This window comes from Astatotilapia calliptera, chromosome 7, assembly GCF_964374335.1.
Source record: "Astatotilapia calliptera chromosome 7, fAstCal68.1, whole genome shotgun sequence".
NCBI lineage: Eukaryota > Metazoa > Chordata > Actinopteri > Cichliformes > Cichlidae > Astatotilapia > Astatotilapia calliptera.
The window spans coordinates 69,734,012-69,756,786 of NC_137428.1; the positions used below are offsets into that span (position 1 = coordinate 69,734,012).

General features: G+C 38.9%; 1 long non-coding RNA gene across 1 annotated transcript; it reads left to right on the forward strand.

The window, feature by feature from the left end:
- The first annotated feature begins 2,716 nt into the window (after nucleotides 1–2,716).
- On the forward strand, nucleotides 2,717–4,661 carry LOC145429887 (uncharacterized). Its single transcript, XR_013910218.1, has 3 exons — nucleotides 2,717–2,881; nucleotides 3,121–3,215; nucleotides 4,106–4,661. It is a non-coding gene; the product is annotated as an uncharacterized LOC145429887 (long non-coding RNA).
- The last annotated feature ends 18,114 nt before the right edge of the window (nucleotides 4,662–22,775 follow it).

Here is a 22,775-nt window from a genome sequence, read left to right on the forward strand (position 1 = left end):
TTGGACTGTGCCATGTGTTGTGTTGTGTGTCACGTCACATGTGTATTCATACCTCCAGAGTAAGTTAACCTCAGTATTTGTCCAGCTCTTCCATATTTCTGATGACCAACACTTTGGCTTGTTCCGGTGTTCCATTGAGTTTAATGAATACTTTGCAGTTGGTGGTCCATGTATTTTGAATTTTTCCCTGTTTCTTCAAGTAACGTGCTTTCCTGGCAATGTCCGCATTTCTTTTTATCAGATGTTCGTTCATGAAGACATTGGATCCTTTCAGTTTCTTTCCTTGTTTTAACAGTGCTGTTTTCTGTTTTCTGTTTGCAAATCTCACAATGATGGCTGGTTTGTCACTGTCATTTTTTCGGGGTAGAGGGTGGCAAGCCTCAATGTTGTTATAATCCACTTCCACACCTTTGGACCGTAGAAAGGTAACCACTTGATGCTCCGTGGAGTTGACATCTTCCTCTCCTGGCCCTCCTACATTGTCAGTGGCGACCGCCCGGGCGTATGACCGGGGTTTGATGCGAAGCCCCGTGATGATAACATCGTTCATCCGGGTGTACTGCTGCAAATCCGCCACTCTGTTCTCCAGGTACGCCAGCCGCCGATCCTTCTTGGCGTTCTGGATGCGGAGAGCCTTAACTTCAGCGACCAGGTCCAGGATGGCTTTCTGCTGCAGTTTGACAGTAGAAATCTCCTCTGTCATAAACTCCAGCGACTTCTTAATATCGTCTCCTTCCTCGGCTGACAGAACTTTTTTCGGGCCCATGCTGAGACGCTCTTGTAGCTTTGCCGTGACGACCGGCTAGCTAGTTGATGCTAGCGTCCTTCCTCTCACTCACCGCTACGGTTCAAAAACATCAACTTATGAGTTTTCGAGAGGTCGCAAATGACGAGCCACCACAGGTTTAGTACGCTGATCTTCAAAAAAGTCTCGAAAGTTAGAAAGACGTCAAATAGGTGTTGTAAAAATGCTTTATATCCTTCTAGTGCCGAGAGCTCGAAAAAACACTCCTCTTCACGCCGCCATGTTATTTTTTTTATTTATGTGGATGTTCTCTGGTGACCTGTAATCGTTTTTCTTTGGTGCCAAAGACTATTACCTCAGTTTTGTTTTTGTTTAGCTGGAGAAAATTGTGGCACAGCCAGTCATTAATTTCCTCAATGCATTTACCAAGAGCCTGTACAGGGCCTCGGTCTCCTGGTGACATTGTGATATATATTTGTGTGTCATCTGCATAGCTGTGGTAGTTTATTTTGTTGTTCTTTATAATCTGTGCCAGTGGGAGCATGTAAATGTTAAACAGAAGGGGTCCCAAGATGGAACCTTGGGGAACTCCACATGTGATACTTGTCTGCTCAGATGTGAAGTTACCTATTGATACAAAGTATTTCCTGTTTTCTAAGTATGTTTTGAACCAGTTTAGTACAGTTCCTGAAAGACCTGCCCAGTTCTCCAGTCGTTTGAGTAATATGTTGTGGTCAACTGTATCAAATGCTGCACTGAGATCCAGTAAAACTAAGACTGACATTGTTCCACTCCCTGTATTCAGACATATGTCATTGAACACTTTGGTCAGAGCGGTTTCAGTGCTGTGGTTCTGTCTAAAACCTGACTGGAAGGCATCGTAGCAGTTATTCTGTTTTAAGAAGTAACTGAGCTGTTGAGAAACTGCTTTTTCAATGATCTTACTTAAAAATGGGAGATTTGAGATCGTAGATGACCTGTTGTACCTCCTGAGCTACAGCCACCCTATTTCACATTATAATGACATTTCAAGTCATTATGGAGATGAAATAAAGAATAAATAAATCTTGTATGAATCAAGTGATCAGTTAAAAATAAATCAGTAAAATAAATACATATTTTGAAACACACTTTAGTGTCATAAACATGTATTTTTTATTAAGCATTTTTCATTAACCAAGATAAATCACAACAGCTTTTTTGATGGTTAGATGTAGAAAAGAAAACAAAGCATTCACCCGAGCTGCTGAGCACATGGAGCATAAAAGCCTTCGATGCTCTCCTGCCTAACTGCAGAGAAGCAAATCTCTACCACTAACATCATCACAAAAACTCTACACCTGGAGTTTTTAAGTGTAATATGTAGGTGACCTAGTGCTTCTGTCCCATATTTTGCATTATGACTATTTACTGTGATGTGAACACAGCTTATATATTACCCCTACTAACGCTTAGTCAGAGGTGCTCAGTGATGGTTATTGAAGATGTGTTTGTTTGCTTTCTTGCTGCTGTGATTTTGCTCTTCCAGAAACATCTCTAGCAACGGACTATTGTGTAGCACACCCAGCCTCTTTCCACTTAACATCCCTCTCCTCAATGCTGCATTTTGTGTGAAAAGCACGTTGGCACACCCGTGGCAGTCTTGACATGCGTAAATGTTCATGTTGCCAGTGTGTGTCATTACCTCTGTCCCTCTCCTTCTTTCTCTCTTTCTTTTTTTTTTTGTTGTTTTTGCAACTGCCCTCTGTTTTCTTCTGTCTTCCTTTGGCTCTGCATGCACCAACAGACAAACACACACAGACACACTTACGACCCCCCATGTCCCATGTGCTGGTCCTGGCTACAGCTCCAATTACCTGGTGGCTGCAGCAGTAGGCCCCTAAATAGATTGTAGCACCAAACAGGCATGTCTGCAAAGGATTGCTCAGTGGGAGACGAGGAGGAAGTGGTGGGGGAGGAGGAGCAGAGCGAGGGAGAGGAGGAAGAGGGGTTGCTGGGCTAGAAAGAAGCTGGAGGACGAAAAAGCAAGGGGAGAGTAAGCAAGAAAGTTGGGCTACAAACGAGGCGAGAGAGAGAAGAAAAAGAGGTTGTCTAAGCATTTGGACTGAACAGGGAGGAAATGTCCCTCATTGCAAAGTAAGTAAAGATCAAGAAAAGAAGGCACATTTATCTCCATTTTGCTAAATCCACTTGACATGTCATACAAATTTAAAGCCATAACTTGCAGGTACATGTTACATAGTTGATTTGTGAATCCGTTTCTCTCAATCTCTCTGTATTTTATGTCATCGTCATCATTCCCACTCTGTATTTTGCTCTCCCGTCTTTTACCGTAATACCCCTTTTCTCCTCTCATCCCTCCCGTCTCGTTTCAGCTCGTGAAGGATAAGAGGAGAGAATGAGGAGGAGGAGGAGACAGAGGAAAAGGAAAGCTAGCAGAATAAGGGCCACGAGTGGGTGAGAATAAAAGGTGGGTGAGAATGAAAGGAAGCTGTCATTTCCTACAGAGCTTAAGAAATGATCTTACTGAGCCTAATGCACGATACAATTTGTGTGATTTATACAAAATAGAAATAAAAGCAAATTGGCATTATTGATCTATTTTTGTATCCAAAAACAAAACTGCCACATTAAAGCAAAAAACATCATGAAAACCTGCTGGATACATTCAACAGTCTTAATAAAACTGCAGCGAAAGCTTTTTATTTTTATTTAAATCTCTATCTTTAGTAATGTGTTTCAAAAATTAATGGCCAATGTTACTACAATCAGAAGGAGAGTAGCTGTTCTGTCTCTTTATGTTGGCTTGAAATCACATAAAAATAGAAAATTATTTGTTATTGACACAACATTATTTGAACAGCAATACTGTCCTATTAAGCAAAATCAGCCTTGCATTTATTACACAAATGCAGGAACACTTTACTTTGAATCTTTAACATCACACAATCACATTGATAATTGTATATTAATACACATAGTGATATATATCAGTGTAGTGTGTCAACAGTCACACACTTTGTATTGTTATTACATTGTGTTTTTGACTACAAGCCACATTCGCCCATTTGTGTGCTTTCTGTCACACACGCTCGCACTCTAACGGACGCATCAGGGCAGTTTGGGGTTCAGTATCTTACCCACGGTCACCTCGACGTGGGGACTGGTTTAAACCACCAACCATCCTGTGGGAAGACTGCCTGCTTAAAGCCAGACTTCTCCAGCCACCACATTACACGCCATGAAAATTATATCTTTAAATATATTTACATCAATACATCATTAGATATAGTGTAATAATACATAAACATTATGAATATATGAAATGCCACATTAATGTCAACTCCATCCATTTTCTAGCACTCGGGGGAGTAGCAGTCTACAAAGAAATAGACTGGCATCCTCCCACGAGCCACCTCCTCTAGCTGTTCTGGGGGATACCAAGGATTTCCTTAGCTAGCCAATAGTAATAATGTCTTATCATAACTGCACTACTGTATAGCTCTGTGTAAATAATCATTCTGTACATACGATAATTTTTAACCCTACAACTGTTTACAACTTGCATAGTTCCCATTTCTGTATAGCTGTATATCCCAGGTTCTGTAAAGTTATTTATTTCATATTCTGTATAGTTTTTCATATTTATATCCTGTTCATAGCCTGTACATAGCTTGTACTCACTACAGCCTGTACATACTTATAGTTATAGAATATTCACAACATACTTCATACCGTGTACATTATAACATACCATAATAGACCCATTTCTGTAATATACTTACATATCTATACTATTGCTAATATATATTGTAATATATCTATATCACTAAAGCACTTCTGGATGGATGCAAACTGCATTTCGTTGCTCTGTACCTGTGCATGTGCAATGACAATAAAGTTGAATTCTATTCTATTCTATTCTATTCTTTTATTGAGCATGCCTCCTAGGTGAAACACCTCACCTAAGAGGCAACCAGGAGGAATCCTAGTCAAATGCCTAATGTATAGGAGCATCTGCTCTACTCTGATCTCCTCTTGAATGACGGAGTTCCTCTCCCTGTCTCTGATGGTGAGCCCAGATACCTAATGCCTTGATTATATTCTGATGGACACAAACAGCTGGAGACCTGACGGGTGAGCAGTCATTCTTCTTTGAAGCCCACTGCCAGAGGCCATTGTGTATAGTCGGTACACTGTTTCTCCGAAGACAAGTCTGCGAGGTTCCAAGAAAACAGGCAGGCACACTGACCTTCCCCGTCTGATGACATAATTGATGTCACTCAAAAAGTAGACCCTAGTGGAATCACAAAACATATAATTGAGACTTAATTAGGAAGCTGATTTTCCAAATTCCATTCGCAGTTTTATTCACAATCTGAGAATGTGGGCAAGAATGTTGATGAAGCAGTAAATTCAGCAGCTTTGACACTCACCTTTTTCTTACCACAACAGACTGTGGAGGCTATGCCAACCCATCTGTCAGTTTCCGTTCCAATATTAACCCCACTAGTGAATGAGAACCCAAGATACTTGAAAAACTGAAATATTTTCATTTTCCACTTTTTTCTGAAAACCATGTCCACGTCCTCGTGGTTCTCCTGCCACTACACATTTAGCTGCAGACTGCCCCACATCATTGTTCATTGAAGCTCACGTTGTAGCTTCAAATAAGCCAGAAAAATCAGAGACTTGATGTTAGGAGCACCGTCTGGCTCTTGGCTGTGCCTAGAAATTCTGACCGTAACAGTTATGAAGAGAGCTTGTGATGAAGGGCAACCTATATCTCGATATCCCATACTCCCCAAGCACCTCCAACAGCCCAAAATACACAGTTGAATGACTTCTTCTAGTCCAAAACCACACAAAGAATGGTTTTTGTCCCATGAACCCTCCTGTATCCTCCAGAGGATAAAGATCAAGTGTTTTAGGACCAGGACGAAAACCATAATATTATTCCTGAATTTGAGGTTAGCCTAACAGGCAGACAGTCATCTTCAATATCCTGGCATAGACCTTCTCAAGGTGGGTGCTGTTATCGTGTTAGTCATGTATTATCTGTTGTATAAATACATTAGACATACATTAGAATATCTGTGTGCTCTGGTACCTTTATTGATAGCCATATTATGTAATGCTCACACATGTCTGAAACATCCTGATGTTGACAACATCTGGTGTTGAAACTCCTCCTGTAACAAGCATGCTCTTCAGTTAAAGGTCTGTTCCCGTAGCTCCCATGGTCAGTTAAAATTTAGCTGTGACAACCAAAACACACTGAACTCATTCAAAGATTCAAATATTCAATTCGATTCAATTCAAGTTATTTATATAGCGCTCTTCACAGGATAAAATCCACAAAGTGCTTCACAGCAATATAAAAGCAGATATACAAAAAAAAACAGCACAATCAAGCATTCAGCACAAATCTAATTAAAAGCTAAATAAATGAGTCTTAAACTGCTTTTTAAAAGAATAAATACAATCAAGGCAACATAATGATGGAGGGAGAGCATTCCACAACCTGAGGGCCACCGCTCTAAAGATCTATCTCCTCTGGTCTTAAAACGTGTTCGTGAGACTACCAACAGCCTTTGATGAGATGATCTCAGGCTGCGAGAGGGAGCGCGGGGTTCTAAAAGATCAGAAATGTAGGCAGGGGCATCACAATTCAAAGCTTTAAAAGTCGGTACCAAGATTTTAAAATGAATTCTGAAATGTACTGGAAGCCAGTGTAATGAATGTAAAGCTGGTGTAATGTGCTCTCTTTTTCGTGTCTTAGTTAAAAGCCTTGCAGCAACATTCTGGACTAACTGGAGACGGTCAAGATTCCTTTTGCTCAAACAAAGATGACGACTGTTACAATAATCTAAGCGAGAAGAAATAAAAGCATGAATAACCATTTCTTTCTAACTCGGATTTTTTTTCTCATACTTTACTGTGTCGTTACTCATGAAGCGATGTAGCTTCATGTGCCTTTGTAAGCACTTTGTGTTTAACAGTCAACATTTATTCCCTGTCAGGTCTCACAAAGAGATAGTTGTTCATCTTTGTGGTGGTTTGTCATGTCATACATATATTGTATTTCTACATTTATTTATATAACATATTCTTATGAACTTTATTGTATCTCCTGTCTCCACCCTGAAAAGAATTTGAATGAATAATAAAGTATTATTTACTGGTGTCCTCAGCAGAAACTAGAGCCATATTGCTGTCAGATGTTTCTGTTATAGAATCGATGTTGTTTTGACGAACTCGGTCTTAGAAAATATTGATTTGTGTGTACATGTTTTTTACGTCACTACAATAGAAAGAGTAATATTAGTCCTATAATAACATTTAAGACCTGGAGCTGGACTTGTTTAGCATCAGGGTGTGAAAGAAGTCATTTCTGTTTATACTCCCACTGATGTGTTTTTTCCCCCTTGAACAAGTAAACATATAAGGCAGTGTAATGCTGAATAGATTATATAAAAGAGGATACTATGATTCACAATAATTACACTGTTCAACACTATGAGTCATAATAATTACACCATTCAGCACATTTTGTAGATGAGCAGGCTTCGTAGTGGAAAAGAGTCAGCAACACCTTTGTGGAAGACAAACAGCTCTCTGCCGAACTATTGCTTAAATAGATTACCAGCAAGATGCACAAAATCATACACAACAGCAGATGAAGTTAATACAGTTGTGAGTTTTCACTTGACTCTCTGGCATCTTGTATAAAAATAGCATGTAGATCCTCTTTTAGAAGCAATAACTTCTGTGAGATTTTTTATCAGTCTCTAATATCATTGTGGAAACATTATAGTCCACTCTTCTTTACAATATTGCTTTAAGTTCTTGGAGGTTGCGGACATTCATTCATAAACAGCTCTCGTTTGGGCTCGTGAGTCTATTTCAGTAAAGTTGAAGTCTGGACTTTGACTCGGACATTGCAACACTTCGATTATTTTCTCTTTCAGTCAGTCTGCTATAGACTTGCCGGTGTGCTTGGGATCATTGTCACATTGTGTGCCCCAGTGTCATCCAAGCTTTAGCTGTTGGACAGATGACCTCAGATGAACTCTTCTAGTTTACAGAAGAGTTTAAGGTTGACTCAGTGACTGCAAGGTGCTCAGGTCCTGTGGCTGCAAGCCCAAATCATCACCCCTCCACCACCATGCTTAACAACTGGCATTCAGTGTTTATGCTGATTGGCTGTGTTTGGTTTTCACCAAAGGTGGCTTTTAAGGACTTCCGGGCAAAAGCTCATTCTTTATAAAAAGAACATGGCAGCACAGCTTTGGTTTGCAAGCCATACTTGTTCATGTGTAATTTCTAGCTGAACTTTATCTCATTAGACATGCTTACTGTGGCTCAGAGTACGGGGTGGGGCATTATAACACATTTGATAGACCCAGACCAGCAAACTGCCAGAAGTTCTGCTTTTATAGAGGTGGCCACATGGTCTGATGATCAATAAGTACATTTGCAAAAAAGATGTTATTCAAGTCAAAGTCAAAAACCACATGTACAGATCATACACAGGAATTTGAAGTTGCAATGCTACCACAGCCCTCAGTGTACAATGAACAACTAAAAGATAAACAGATCAAAAATAAAATTAAAAAAAGTGAAAGTGTTAGAAAAATAAAAAGTGTTATTCATGGGTCTGCACAGAGTCATGTGAAAATGTTCTTTTTTGCATGACTGCAGCAGCATTCAGGCTTGACTATGCAAGCAATTTTGAATTCAACATTAAGTGTCTAATAATAAACATTAGATAAACAACTGGAGTTTACAATTTCTAATATAAACCCTAATTAAATGTCATTCATGTTATCCAAGTGTTTACCCAAAGCTGTTCAAATGAGATTAGATGTATATGAATTCCTGGAACTCTTACAACAGAGTAAAAGTTACTATCACTCCATTAAAGTAATAGTACTGCATTTAACAAAGTAAATAAGCTCTTTTTTTCTTCCACTTATAGTTAAAAATAGATTAATTTAATAAGTAAGTTTTACAAATATTACTATACTAAACAGTGTTTGGGCTGCTTGTTAAGACTGCCAGTGTTGATGCATTAACATATTTGCAGAATTTGAATCTTGCTGTAAGTCAAATTAGGGCAGTTTTAATGTGTCTGAGCCATATTTAATATTTTCATTCTATCTTTAGTAGTAGGTGCAACACGAAAAAGATAAAAATGCCCTAGCACACAACGTAAACACGCATTAAAGTGAATATTCATCATTCATTTTTATACATAGCCAGAACACAGTCTGCTTGGCTCAACTTGGCTAAAATAAATCTATATTTCTTTTTTCAGTCATTTTTCTTTAACCTATTAATAATGTGCTTTTTTAGAGTGCTTGCATTATTACTTAATTTGACTGAGATATACATATTTACACAGCACTGTTTGTACTCTACCTGCTGAGTGCAGCATGAATACTCTAAATATTATTATTAGAGTATTAAAGCCAAGATTAAATATCATCATGAGCTGGCACAGAAAACAACAAGGTTATTGAATGAAACTAATGAAAAAAAAAAAAACTAGTCAAGTTTGAGCTCGTCTGAAGAAAAGGTAAATCTGGGCATTGAGCTTTTGTTCTTGATAAATGTCCTTTTAATTTTAGGTTTGTTGTGCACAGATGCATTTTTAAAGGTTTAATCCATTACTTCTGGCACTCTGAATAATTTTGAAATTTTAAATAAGAGCTGGGGAAATAAATAGATGATTAAATAAATTATTTCTCTACCTTTTTCTTATACATATAGCACTTACAGCACCACACTGGCAAAAAATCTACAAGAAATATACAAGTAAATTTAACAGAATAACACAAAACAGTCATAAAATAATAATAGATTTAAATATAACATGTTAATAGATAAAAGGTGTCTTACAGCTCTGTTTAGAGCTCCAACTATAATGTCTTGGACAGTTTGCTCAAGGGACTATTGGCTATGTCCCCCAACAAATAAATAAGTAAAGAGAAAATAAACTCTATGCTTCTTCCTGCCCGTCACCAAACACTGCACACTTTTAACAAAGCATTTAGTAGCTAGTTAGCCAAAATAAGCCTAGTCCATGTCAGCTTTAAAGCTCCACCTGCTGTTTTTCCAGTAGCAGCAGACTTCTGCAGGTAAATCTGTTTATAGATAAGCTCTTGTTTCAATTAGTTTAAAAGCTGTGTGGTCTCCCTCTTTGTCTTGGTAGTGACATCAAATTCCACCAAATTGTTTGCAGCTTCTTTAAACTGAAACAAAGTCAGTGAGTGCAGAACATTTCAGTTGGACTAATGGCTACAAAGTCCCAGTATCAGTCGCTGGGTCTTCACAGCCCATCAGTGACTTTTACCCGGATTTACTTTTAATGTCAAAGGAAATGTCTCAGCCAGACATTTTTTAGATTTGAGATCAGTTCACAGGTCAGATTCCCTGGTTTACTCATTCACCAGTGTGTTTTGGTAAACGTCTCACCCTCTGTGGTACACAGGTCAACTAGAGAAGCGTGTTATTTATGCCTTTTTGTGGTCTCCATCAACTATACTTCTTCTGACTCTTAAAAGAAAAATGTCCTCTTTTTCTTTCCTCTGTCTTCTTACCCACAACCGAAGGAGCGTGAGCGTGTTTTTCCACATCTCCATATTTTCAGCGAGGATCTGTCGTGTTCTTCTTTAGCACGTGTGGGTGGGTGTCTCTGTCTGTGTGTGTTTGGGTGTGTGTCCAATGCCAGTCCCACATTCTGCATCATCATTCATCTCAATTTAACAGTGTTCAATGTGTGACTCCCTGCCTGTGTGTGTGTGTGTGTGTGTGTGTGTGTGTGTGTGTGTGTGTGTGTGTGTGTGTGTGTGTGTGTGTGTGTGTGGCCATCGGAGCCTGTAGATGTATAAATCATTGGTCGAGATTACGGCTGTTTTATTATTCATGATGCAGGCCTTTTATTGCCAGCGATATTTATCTCTTTGCTATCTCCCATGACCTGCAAGAGAAGGAGGGAGGAAAAGAGGAAGAGAAGGAAAGAGGGAGGGAAAAACTGTGTGTTTGTAGGGGGTGGGAGGCCTTAGCGAAGCTGTACATAAATACATTTGTTAGGTGGGCGGGTGTGGTTGAGTATTTGTGCGTGCATGTGTGTTTTGTGAGTGTTACCTTCGATTCTCCCACCATGAGGACTGTGTCCTACATAGCACGTTTTCCTCTCCTTCCCTTTTCTCAGTCCTTGTTATCACTCTTTTTATTATTGTAATAGTATGTTTTCTAAAGTCATATTAATGAAGCAAAAGATCACCACTTTATGACTTTCTTATTTACATAATGACATAACATCTATATTTTCAGTGACCGCATAGCCCAGGTCAGGAAAAATGTCTGTTTTAGTTTTTCATCTGATGTCAAAGTTTTACTTTTGACAGTTTGGGTGAAAAGTACTTATCGTAAATGTTTGTGATGTGTTGTCCTGAAGGGATATCGCATACCTTTTTTGTTCTAAGTTATGTATTTATGGTTGTATTTTCGTGCATTTCACATTATTACCGCAGCGTAGTGCAGGTAGATGTCCCTGTAATCTGTAATCACTGTAACCAGGTGAGTCATTAAGAATAATTTACAATGATGGGTTGGCAAAAGGCAAAGCTCAGAACAAAATGAGAGAAGCTGCAAAGGAATACCGAGTCAAATGCGGCAGGCCTCGGGAGAACGTCACAAGACACCCATGGGTAAAATACCGCCATCTTCTGGTAAAAGTTTTAGTCTAATTCTGTAGATGGTAATTGCAAAAACTGCATTATAGAGTAGCTTGCATACATGCCCATCTCCCATCCTCATTCCACACACTGCCTCCCCCTAAATATAGGGAACAATATTGGTAAGGACAAGTTTCCAATATGGACTGAATTTCTGAGGATTCTCAGCCATACTCATCTTCTGGGGAAGCTAATCCACTGCCTTTCTGGCCAGTGTGCCAATGTCCAGTGAACGTGCGAGCCAAGTTTTTTCACTCATCGCTCTTTCCTCTGTTCTCCCATCTTTACTCACTATTTCTATTTCTGTCAGAGCAGCTTGCATCTCTGAAGCATGCATATCACTTGTGAATGTTTGCTAATGGCTGGAGTTCTTGCCAGTTTTTTTAGAAACTCTTCCAGTCAGAGATGCTCAAATAACTAAGTCTTTGAGGAAGCTCTTAAAAAAGACTGAGCACAGGGAAGGGGAACTAATCCTCCCACAAAGAGCAACCTAATACCTCATGAAAATCTCATTAACTTCTGACCTTGGTGCAATGATGGAAAATTGTATTCTGTGAATCCTCTGTCACCATAGGTACAGTGGACCACACCCAGAAACGTTTAGACTTTCTGACTGCTGAAAAACTTTAGACAAACACAAAAAATCCTAAAATTACATATATTCAGGCTAAACAGTTCCTGAGTAACCAATGAGTAACTGCCCACTAAAATGCTCCTGCAAGACCTGTATACGTTCTTTCTCTGTGTGCATTTCCAATTCAGTTCACCTCGGTTTTATTTGTATAGTGCCAAATCACAACAACAGTTGCCTCCAGGCACGTGACAGTGTACTGTAAAGCTACAACCCTACAATAAAACACAGAAAACCTCAACAACCGAAACCAAAACTAACATGATGTATGAGCCAGCTAGTAGAAAGCACAGCCAAGCACAAGATGCATCTCACTTTCAAAAGAGGCTTCCTCCAGCAGATTGCAGCTCCTGTTTTAGCTGATGATGTCCTGGTCTTAGGCCAAGTGTAGTATCCAGTAAACCATATCAATTCACATCTGCTTTACTTACCTGATAGACCTATTTCAGCTTCATCACTTTCTCTGTGTGCTGATTCACTGCATACAGATGCCTGAGGAAGAAGCTTGAGAAAAATGCTACAAAACACATTTACATTTTGCTTTGAGATGCCAACGTTACGTCGTTCTGCCTTGGTCAGGTTTGTTTAATAAAGAATCTATTTCTCTGTATTTTTATCAGTTTTGTAGCCCTCTCGTCTCAGTTGTTTTTTGTCTGTTGACAGCGCTGCAACAATGCATACTTAGATTTAGCTCAGTCATCGTGCACACACACCACTCTGCACAAAAAAGGTTTTTTCATAAATTGCCAGGACTATGAAAAAATGCCCCCAAACTTTCAGTTTGATGGGTACTGTTACTGTTTTTTTTATAAAGCGATCAAATTTGCAAATAAGATAAGATAACCTTTATTAGTCCCACACGTGGGAAATTTGTTAATCATGAACGAAAACATACAAATTACCAAGTGCCCATTACACTTCCTGAAATAACGCTGTGCTTTATTTCCTGTTGGGCTCTTTTTCACAAATGTCAGTGTGAAAGGGACATTTGCATGCTAAAATTTCCCCCCAGCTGACATACTGTGCACACAACAAGGACAGGACAGCATGATGTATACTGTAATTAAAGTAAGTGCATCCAGAAGACCTTCATGACCACACTGATCATTAACCCTCTCGAGGCAGGCGCTGCCGATTTGCAACAGTTAAAAACTAACAACCTGATTACCCCACATACATGTTTTATGAGGGTTTTTTTACTCAGAAGTACTACTGCAGGACTTGGTTGTGCATTAGCAACAAAAAGTTTAATTTGAGCCTGAGAGGGTTAATGAACTACAAATGCGTTTGCTAAGAATACTGGAAAAGAGAGACATGATGGGGATGTTGAACTTGACTGCTTCACAGCCACACCTAGTGGACATGAGTGCTGAGCGTTTTTCTCATAACTAGATTCATACACAAGCCTCTGGGCACTCATTAATGCTCCTCTCTTGGGTTATTTCTTGCTTTTTGATTCATTTTCAAGTGCAACCAGAATCCAAGTAATTATTAATAAAGATCTAAGACCTAATTCTGCCTCATAGCCATTTGCTTGCATCTTCCTTTGGATACTCAGAGCATCACTGCAAAATTCAGCTCGTATGGGTTCTGCTGGGTGTTACACTGCACGTGGGGAGGCCATATTAAATAAAGGTTCCCCATAACGCTGTGGTCTGTCTCTGTTCCTCTCCATCTTTATCACACACACATAAAGTCAGGCAGAACTAAAGACGAGCATGTGTTCCAGGTCAGACTCCCTTTCACCTCACAGGTGGCAGGCGCAGCTGTTCACACACACATTTACACACACCCGCAAGTCTATAACCGGAGTATGGAGCCCCCTGGTGAAGCACCGATGCATGTCGCAAGGTTTCGATGGCAATACAGTTTTTATATTGTGAGGTTTTATTATTTGCACTGTTTTTATCATTGAAATTTAATAGATTTTGAGGATGTGAAATTTCCTTTACGCCCATTTCCTGATGTATGATGAATCATTACATTTTTGGGGTCATTTTTTGTGTCTACATCTGCAAAGTGGCTGATTAGAGTGTAATGTACTGTGTAACAACCCTTTCACAGACTTCCCACAACACTGCCACTATTACTGGCACCTCGGTCTCATTCTCCACATCTCCCTACATAACACAACACAATGAACTTTAATAAAGACAATATTCTTTTGTTGTGTGCGTGTAGACCTCAAATAATGAAAAATATTGATTTGGAACATCCTTAAGTCGATATTATTCTCTGTCACCAGGGAGCACAGGCAGACGAAAGCTTAGTGTAGAGCTGCCATTATGAAGCTTACATCACCATCTAGTGGCTGTTAGTGAAGCAAGCTCTAAACAAGATGAGTTTGTGGAAAAATAAACCTCTTTTGCTTGTGTTCTTGACTTTGTAGAAATTCATTATTGATTATTCATAATTTAGATAAAGAGCTGAAAATGTCTCAAACCTTAATTCCCCATCAGGCAAAGATCCTTTAGGACTTAAGTGCCACATTAGGCCTTGCAGGGATTTTTAAGGAAGGGAACCCATCCAGTTCAGCTCTTTTAGCTATGTAGGTTTATTAACTGGTCAAAGTACAAAACACCTAATTTTATTACTATACTTATCAACAATTATTTTTAAAATTACAGAAATACTGGCCACTCTATGTTGAACCTTCTTGTAAAACTCGAGGTCACAGAGACAATCTTGCAACCGCAGTCCTTAAGCTGTCATCAGATCACAGGAAACATGGGCAACAATTAATAAAATTTAAAGTTAGAACTATTATTCACACATTAAGAAGCAAATGTCCAAGGACTATGGGAAAATTCTAGAGTGTCTTTATATTAAATTGTTTTACTCTTTTTCCTTTGGGCACACCCAGTAAATAATAAAATAAATCAATAATAAGATTGCAGTAAACAGTATAGTGGTATAAAAAATTATTTCACTATCAGAGGTAATCCATAAAAATAAAATGAATGAAAAACTCATTTTACAAAGGTTTTCATATATAAAGGAAATGAACAATGAACTACAATTTCTACCTAGAGATAGTGACCTGCTATTTACTAGTAAAAGATTTGTGACCCCAATCTATACCCCTTTAATTTGTGTTTAATCCTTTTACCTAAAAATCTTAGCACAAAGTAACAAGTACGTGTATGACACAACAGCATGTATTTTGACTTGATGTTGATGGAAATTGTCATGACAAAAAATGTGAGGGAGAATTCAAAAGGACCTATGAGAGAGAAGTGCAGTGTCAGAAAATCCCACTGCTCTTAAACTAGACACTGGATACTGTGGTGGCTACTGCATAATTCGCTCACCCTCAATGAAAACAAAACAGAAATTATCGTCTTTGGTAGCCACATGCCGTTGAAACAGCTATCGGGGACCTTAGGTTCTTATGCCAGTCACCTATCGTCTACTGTCAGAAATCTTGGAGTAGTGCTGGACAGTTCCCTCAAATTGGATAAGCAAGTGGCTGCAGTGGTAAAAACCAGCTTCTACCAACTACGCCAAATTTCGAAGGCAATGCCTTACCTACGACACAAGGACCTTGAAAGGCTCATTCATGCTTTTATAACCTCTAGACTGGACTATTGTAATTCTCTTTACTTAGGCCTCCAACTCTCCCTCATCCAACGCCTACAATTAGTCCAGAATGCCGCAGCACGCCTTTTAAGCGGCACTAGAAGACAGGATCATATCACTCCTATTCTAGCTAACCTCCACTGGCTTCCTGTCAAATACCGTATTGTTTTTAAAATTCTTCTATACACTTTTAAAATCTTAAATAACTTGGCACCCAGTTATTTGATTGACCTTCTTAATTTATATATCCCTACAAGGGCACTCAGATCCTCTAATCAGGGGCTCCTAATGCAACCAATGTCTCGACTAAAGACGAAGGGGGATCGTGCCTTTGCTTTTGCTGCACCAAAACTCTGGAACAGCCTGCCGGTTGATGTCCGTGCGTCGGAAACTATTCAATCTTTCAAATCACGGTTAAAAACCCATTTGTTTAAGCTCGCCTTTCAAACTACTTAGCTTAATTTCTTCCCGGTTCGTGCTTGTTGCAATATTACCATCCTATAACTGTATTTCTTTGTTGTTAATTGTTTTCTTTTGCTGTAAACCTGCAAGTATGGCTCGTCTGTGAAGCACTTTGTTGTACCTGTGACTTTTAAATGTGCTATAGAAATAAAATTGAAATTGAAATTGAAATTGAAATTGCTGAAATGGGTCCGCTTTGCTTATACTACAGAATCCTGGAAATGGACTACGAAAGCTCAGCTGGTTAACAAAATTTGTTCTTACATGATAAACATGAAAAACCTACTTATAAAATACTACTACTATCGTTTCATTACCAAAAGGACAGTCACACTTGGAAGTGAGGTGCACTGCTGGTCAAATATTATGAAAATAATGCAAAAATGAGAAGACATTTTTAATATATTGGGGGGGTGGGGGTTGGTTTTACAAAAGTTAATTCTTTATTCAGCTCACTAACGTGATGGTTTCACTCCCTCCGTCAAGTTGTCAAACAGCTAACAGATCATCTGCAGAGGTTTATTTGAAGAGTTTCAGTCAGGTTTCAGAGCTCATCACAGCACAGAAACAGCTTTAGTGAAGGTTACAAATGATCTTCTTATGGCCTCTGACAGTGGACTCATCTCTGTGCTTGTCCTGCTAGACCTCAGTGCAGCGTTCGATACTGTCGACCATAATATCCTATTAGAGCGATTAGAACATGCTGTAGGTATTACAGGTACTGTGCTGCAGTGGTTTGTATCATATCTATCTATTCAACTCCAGTTTGTGCGACCGTGGCTCAGGGGGTTGGGAAGCGTATCTGTAACCGGAAGGTCGCCGGTTCGATCCCCAGGCTCTCTGTCCTGGTTGTTGTGTCCTTGGGCAAGACACTTCACCTACCGCCTACTGGTGGTGGCCAGAGGGGCCGATGGCGTGACATGGGAGCCTCGCTTCTGTCAGTCTGCCCCAGGGCAGCTGTGGCTACAACCGTAGCTGCCTCCACCAGTGTGTGAATGTGAGAGTGAATGAATAGTGGCATTGTAAAGCGCTTTGGGTGCCTTGAAAAGCGCTATATAAATCCAATCCATTATTATTATGTAAATGGAGAGTCCTCTTCACACACTGAGGTTAATTATGGAGTTCCACAGGGTTCAGTGCTAGGACCAATTCTGTTTACATTATACATGCTTTCCTTAGGCAGTATCATTAGAAGACATAGCATACATTTACACTGCTATGCAGATGACACCCAGCTCTATCTGTCCATGAAGCCAGATAACACACACCAATGAGTTAAACTGCAGGAATGTCTTAAAGACATAAAGACCTGGATGGCTGCTAACTTTCTGCTTCTTAATTCAGATCAAACTGAGGTTATTGTACTCGGCCCTGAAAATCTTAGAAATATGGTATCTAACCAGATTCTTACTCTGGATGGCATTACCTTGGCCTCCAGTAACACTGTGAGGAACCTTGGAGTCATTTTTGACCAGGACATGTCCTTCAATGCACATATTAAACAAATATGTAAGACTGCTTTCTTCCATTTGCGCAGCATCTCTAAAATTAGAAATATCCTGTCTCAGAGTGACGCTGAAAAACTAGTTCATGCATTTATTACTTCCAGGCTGGACGACTGTAATTCATTATTATCAGAAAGTCCTAAAAACTCCCTGAAAAGCCTTCAGCTAATCCAAAATGCTACAGCAAGAGTCCTGACAGGGACTAGAAAGAGAGAGCAAATTTCTCCTGTTTTGGCTTCCTGTTAAATCCAGAATTCAAAATCCTGCTCCTCACACACAAGGTCTTAAATAATCAGGCCCCATCTTATCTTAATGACCTTGTGGTACCATATCACCCTATTAGAGCACTTCGCTCTCACACTGCAGGCCTACTTGTTGTTCCTAGAGTATTTAAAAGTAGAATGGGAGGCAGAGCCTTCAGTTTTCAGGCCCCTCTTCTGTGGAACCAGCTTCCAGTTTGGATTCAGGAGACAGACACTATCTCTACTTTCAAGATTAGGCTTCAAACTTTCCTTTTTGCTAAAGCATATAGTTAGGGCTGGACCAGGTGAGCCTGAATCCTCCCTTAGTTATGCTGCAATAGACGTAGGCTGCCGGGGATTCCCATGATACATTGAGTTTTTCCTTTCCAGTCACCTTTCTCACTCACTATGTATTAACAGACCTCTCTGCATTGAATCATATCTGTTATTAATCTCTGTCTCTCTTCCACAGCATGTCTTTATCCTGTCTTCCTTCTCTCACCCCAACCAATCACAGCAGATGGCCCCGCCCCTCCCTGAGCCTGGTTCTGTTGGAGGTTTCTTCCTGTTAAAAGGGAGTTTTTCCTTCCCACACCAAAGTGCTTGCTCATAGGGGGTCATATGATTGTTGGGTTTTTCTCTGTATCTATGAAGCGCCTTGAGGCGACTTTTGTTGTGATTTAACGCTATATAAATAAAATTGAATTGAATTGAACTTAAATGAAGAAATTACACAAGATTTATTTTAGAAATGAGAAGTTATGAGAAAGAACACACACTTCCTCAATTCTGCACATTTAGTGGAAAAGATATATATTAGATCCCTATGATGTTTCACAATGTTAGGAAATGTTTGGTAAATACTCCTGTAACCGAAACTGTTGGTCTACTGAGTTTCGTGACCTCATTTTCTCTTTTACCGTCACAGTTCACCATTGACCAACTATAGGCACAGTAACTTCTCTTTAGTGAAGCTAACCCTGCAGCACTAATGCAAGAAACTAAAATCACATTGTTTCTTTGTAGAAGATTTATCACGTTACATTTAATGCCGAAATAATGACTTTTTGTATTTTATATTTTAACACTGAAGGGTACTGATCAAAATTCATGACAATTTGAACGTTAATGATCTTGAACTTGACCTCACAGCCCAGTGTTAGTCAGTTATAAGGTTGGGGAAGCCTGCAGTCAGCTGAGACTGAAGAAGACACCTGGATGAGTGACGAAACGTTTCTCCCACTGAAAACACTACGTCCAGATGAACAGCATCAACTTCCTGGGATTTTCCTATCTGGATGACTGTGCATGTATTAGGCATGGTTTTTATGGTTTACAGCATAGGCGGAGCGGGCGGGGGGGGGGGGCTCAAAATGACCCTTAAGCCCGGGTCATTTTTTTCAGAAGCCCAGGGTCTTTTGGAGTACAATTTGTTTCATAGTTAGATCCCTGACTGACAACTGTAAAACAAAAAACGACACACAAAATTCGAAGCACATAGCGCACAGTCGTAAATTCCCCCGTAATTTTGGTATGATCCGAGCTCAGGCACTATAGGCGACTGAGCACAGCGCTTACGCCTGTGAGCGAGGGGGGAGAAGCTGCTGCCTGCGAGTTTGCTGCAGACAGAGGAGAGCTTAAGTTTGACCAGGTACCAAAGCAAATCATTCGTACTGTACAAATAATGTAAATATGGTGGTGTATCACGAAAGATTGATATCAAACTGATCACTTAATCCATATTATGGGTTGTATGGAAGCCCCAAACGCAATTTCATTGTTCTTGACAATGACAATAAATAAATAAATACTAAATACTAAATACTAAAAAAAATTACGATATTTGCTCTTGCTGTTTTATTAGAGAGTCTTAGCTTACATGTGTTTATTTCATATTTTCAGTTGTTACCCTTCACGGCTAAATAAAGCACTCTAAACCAGTTATGTACTGATGAACACAACGATGTACATAAGGGGCTTCCTTCAAAGAAAAAACTCAGGTAGATGTTATTTTATATATTGTGCTTTGTATGTTGTTCAGTATATTTCTATGCAAAACAAGAGGAATTTCAATACACAGCAGTATATTCACAGTTGAAACCAGATATTTACACTTTAGGGGGAAAACACAAGAACTTTTTTTTTACTGTTGAACATCAATTTAGAGTAAACTTTTTTGTTTTAGATAAATAGATATTGAAATATGTTTTGAATTAGTTAAATGTCAGGATAAAGAGAGACAGAGCTTTCTATTTTTTTTATCACTTTCATCAAATGTAGGAGCACATATACTCTAAATTTATTGTTAATTAATAAGAAAACTCCAGACAATTCCATTCTGAGCTGAAGAAGCTTCTGATTGGTTAGTAAAGTCCATGTGAGTGAAGTGGTGGCACAGCTGTGGATGCATATAAGGCAAAACACAGAGCCTGTTTCTTTGAAATGGGAAAATCAAGAGATGTCAACCAAAACACCAGGAAAAGAACTGTGGAGCTCCATAAGTGAATACAATTTGGTGCCATTTACAATTAAGAAATACAGATAGTTTCTCTCTTTACTCTTAAAGTTAACAAATATGTTTTTTATATTTATCAATCTAAAAAAAATTAACATTTAGTCTGATTTGATGTTTTACAATTAAAAAATTGTTTTTATCTGAAGAGTAAATATCTGGTTTCAACTGTATATTTGATGATGTTGGTGTTTGGCTTGATTGTCAGCACAAAGAGGGAGAGAGAGGAACAGAGAGGGAGATAGAACAAGAGCCAGGTGAGACAGACGTGTTAGTTAAATAGTTGTTTGCCAAAACTCATTAATAACATGTATCTAGTACCTAGTATATCTTTTTAGGTTTGCTATTTTTCAAATTCTATATTTATTAAGTTATGCAGGCTTGTTTGCACAACAAGGCTAAATAGTTATCTAAACTTTTCTGAATCTAAATAGTGTACTTTGGTAGAAAAAATAAGTGTAGTGCAGGTCTGGTTCTGGTTCCATCTTGGTTAAGTCCTAAAGTAGTCTTGATTTTGAACAGTTCTGTTTTAATTCTGGATCAGTTCTGGGTTTGGTTGAATTGGGGTTTAGTCCCCGTGTCTTGATACAGGCCTGATTTTGTTCTGCCTTGCTGCTTAATTAAAAAAGTAGTTTAAGGTGTCCTGTATATATACATTTTTTTCCAACATGAAGTTAAACTTTTTTGAACAGAACTCAAAACACAGCCTAATAAATCTTTCAGTAATTTGTAACCCCCCCCCCCACACACACACACACACACCTTACATGCATACTACCCTTTAGGGCTAAGCCCCGGGTGGTATAAAATGTCTGGCTCTGCCTCCGGTTTGCAGTATAGAGTAAACTTCACTGATCAACTGTTGTTGATCTGGAAATAAATAAATCAGCGCATTCAACTTACACAATCCAAGTGTATGCTGAAGTGACTGTAAAGATGTAAGTCCTTTGTCTTCTTAACCAGCTCAAAGTCACACACAGTAACAACAGCCGTCTCCTTGTGTTCTTGTTTTCAGTGTATATTTCCCCTGTCAGTAATTTCCCTTGTGAATAGTGAGGAGCTTTTCTAATGCATTTGTCCTTATCAGATTTATGTCTCCTTTTCACATTGTTTCTCTTCAAATTTGTATTTTGAATGTTTATTGTAATGCAAAAGTGGCACATTGTTGCACAATCTGAGTGTCAGAGGAGAACTAACCTAACCTAACCCTAACCCTAACCTGTAGTTTGTTAAGTTCTTCTTAACTGTGGTCAGATTAATAATGCTGGAAAAGCATGTCACTTATCTAGATGCACAAAAGGAAGGGAGGAGGAAGTGACCAGTAGGTGGAGGGTGATTTACGTGTAGATGCTAAAGAATGACAAAAGGAAAAAGGTCAAGGGTGTGGTAGACAACACTGAGGTGACAAAAACAGGAAACTCTCCAGTTTACATCTGATTAATACGCTGACATGTAAACAGTTAGGTATTATGCTTAGATGTTGTTTCCTTGAGAGTGACGTATTAATTACTTACCACACAATGGGTTCAAAGAATAGCAAGTCTGTCTTGATAATCATCATCAATACACATCACATGTCCAGACTAGTCCCCATCCGAGAATTAGCTAAAGCTGTGTAATCACACCTCACACACCCAAAGTGTTTCAATTTTTTCCACAGGGCCTTTTTTTTCGTATAACAGTTACAATACATTAAAAAAAAACCATTTTAATGGCACATTTTTTGAAAAAATAATACCAAAGACATTTTTGAGTCTGAAAGGTACTTTATTCTTTTTTAAATGTAAAAGTTTTTCTAATATATTATTTTTAAAATTGTAATGACGCTGAACACGGGACAAAAAAAATGTGTAATTTTCAACTATTTTAGATTTTTAACAACTTTTCCACTGTTTTGTAGATATTTGAAAGCACACTTTTATGTGTGTTCCTATTTTGAAACACAAAGGGTAGGGATAGCTCAGTAGGTAGAGTCGTTGCTCCATGATCGGAAGGTCGGGGGTTTGATTCCACTGAACGGCTACCCCAAGGTATCCTTGAGCAAGGTACCGTCCCTACACATTGCTCCCTGGGTAACACATACACATTATTATTAATTGCATTAAGTAATTTCAAGCATGGAAAAACTTACACAAATTTATATCGGATGGCATTTATTACTTACAGTTCTTTTTGTATGTATTTTCTATGCATAATTGAGAGTTCATTAGAAGGCTAACTCCATATGAGTTTACAACACACTGAACAAAATCTTATATTAACACCTTATCTTATTCAAGTTTTATATCAAGAGAAATGAAGTGTAAGAGGATACTGAACAGAATAAACAAATTACTGGTCAGCCTGTACCTATG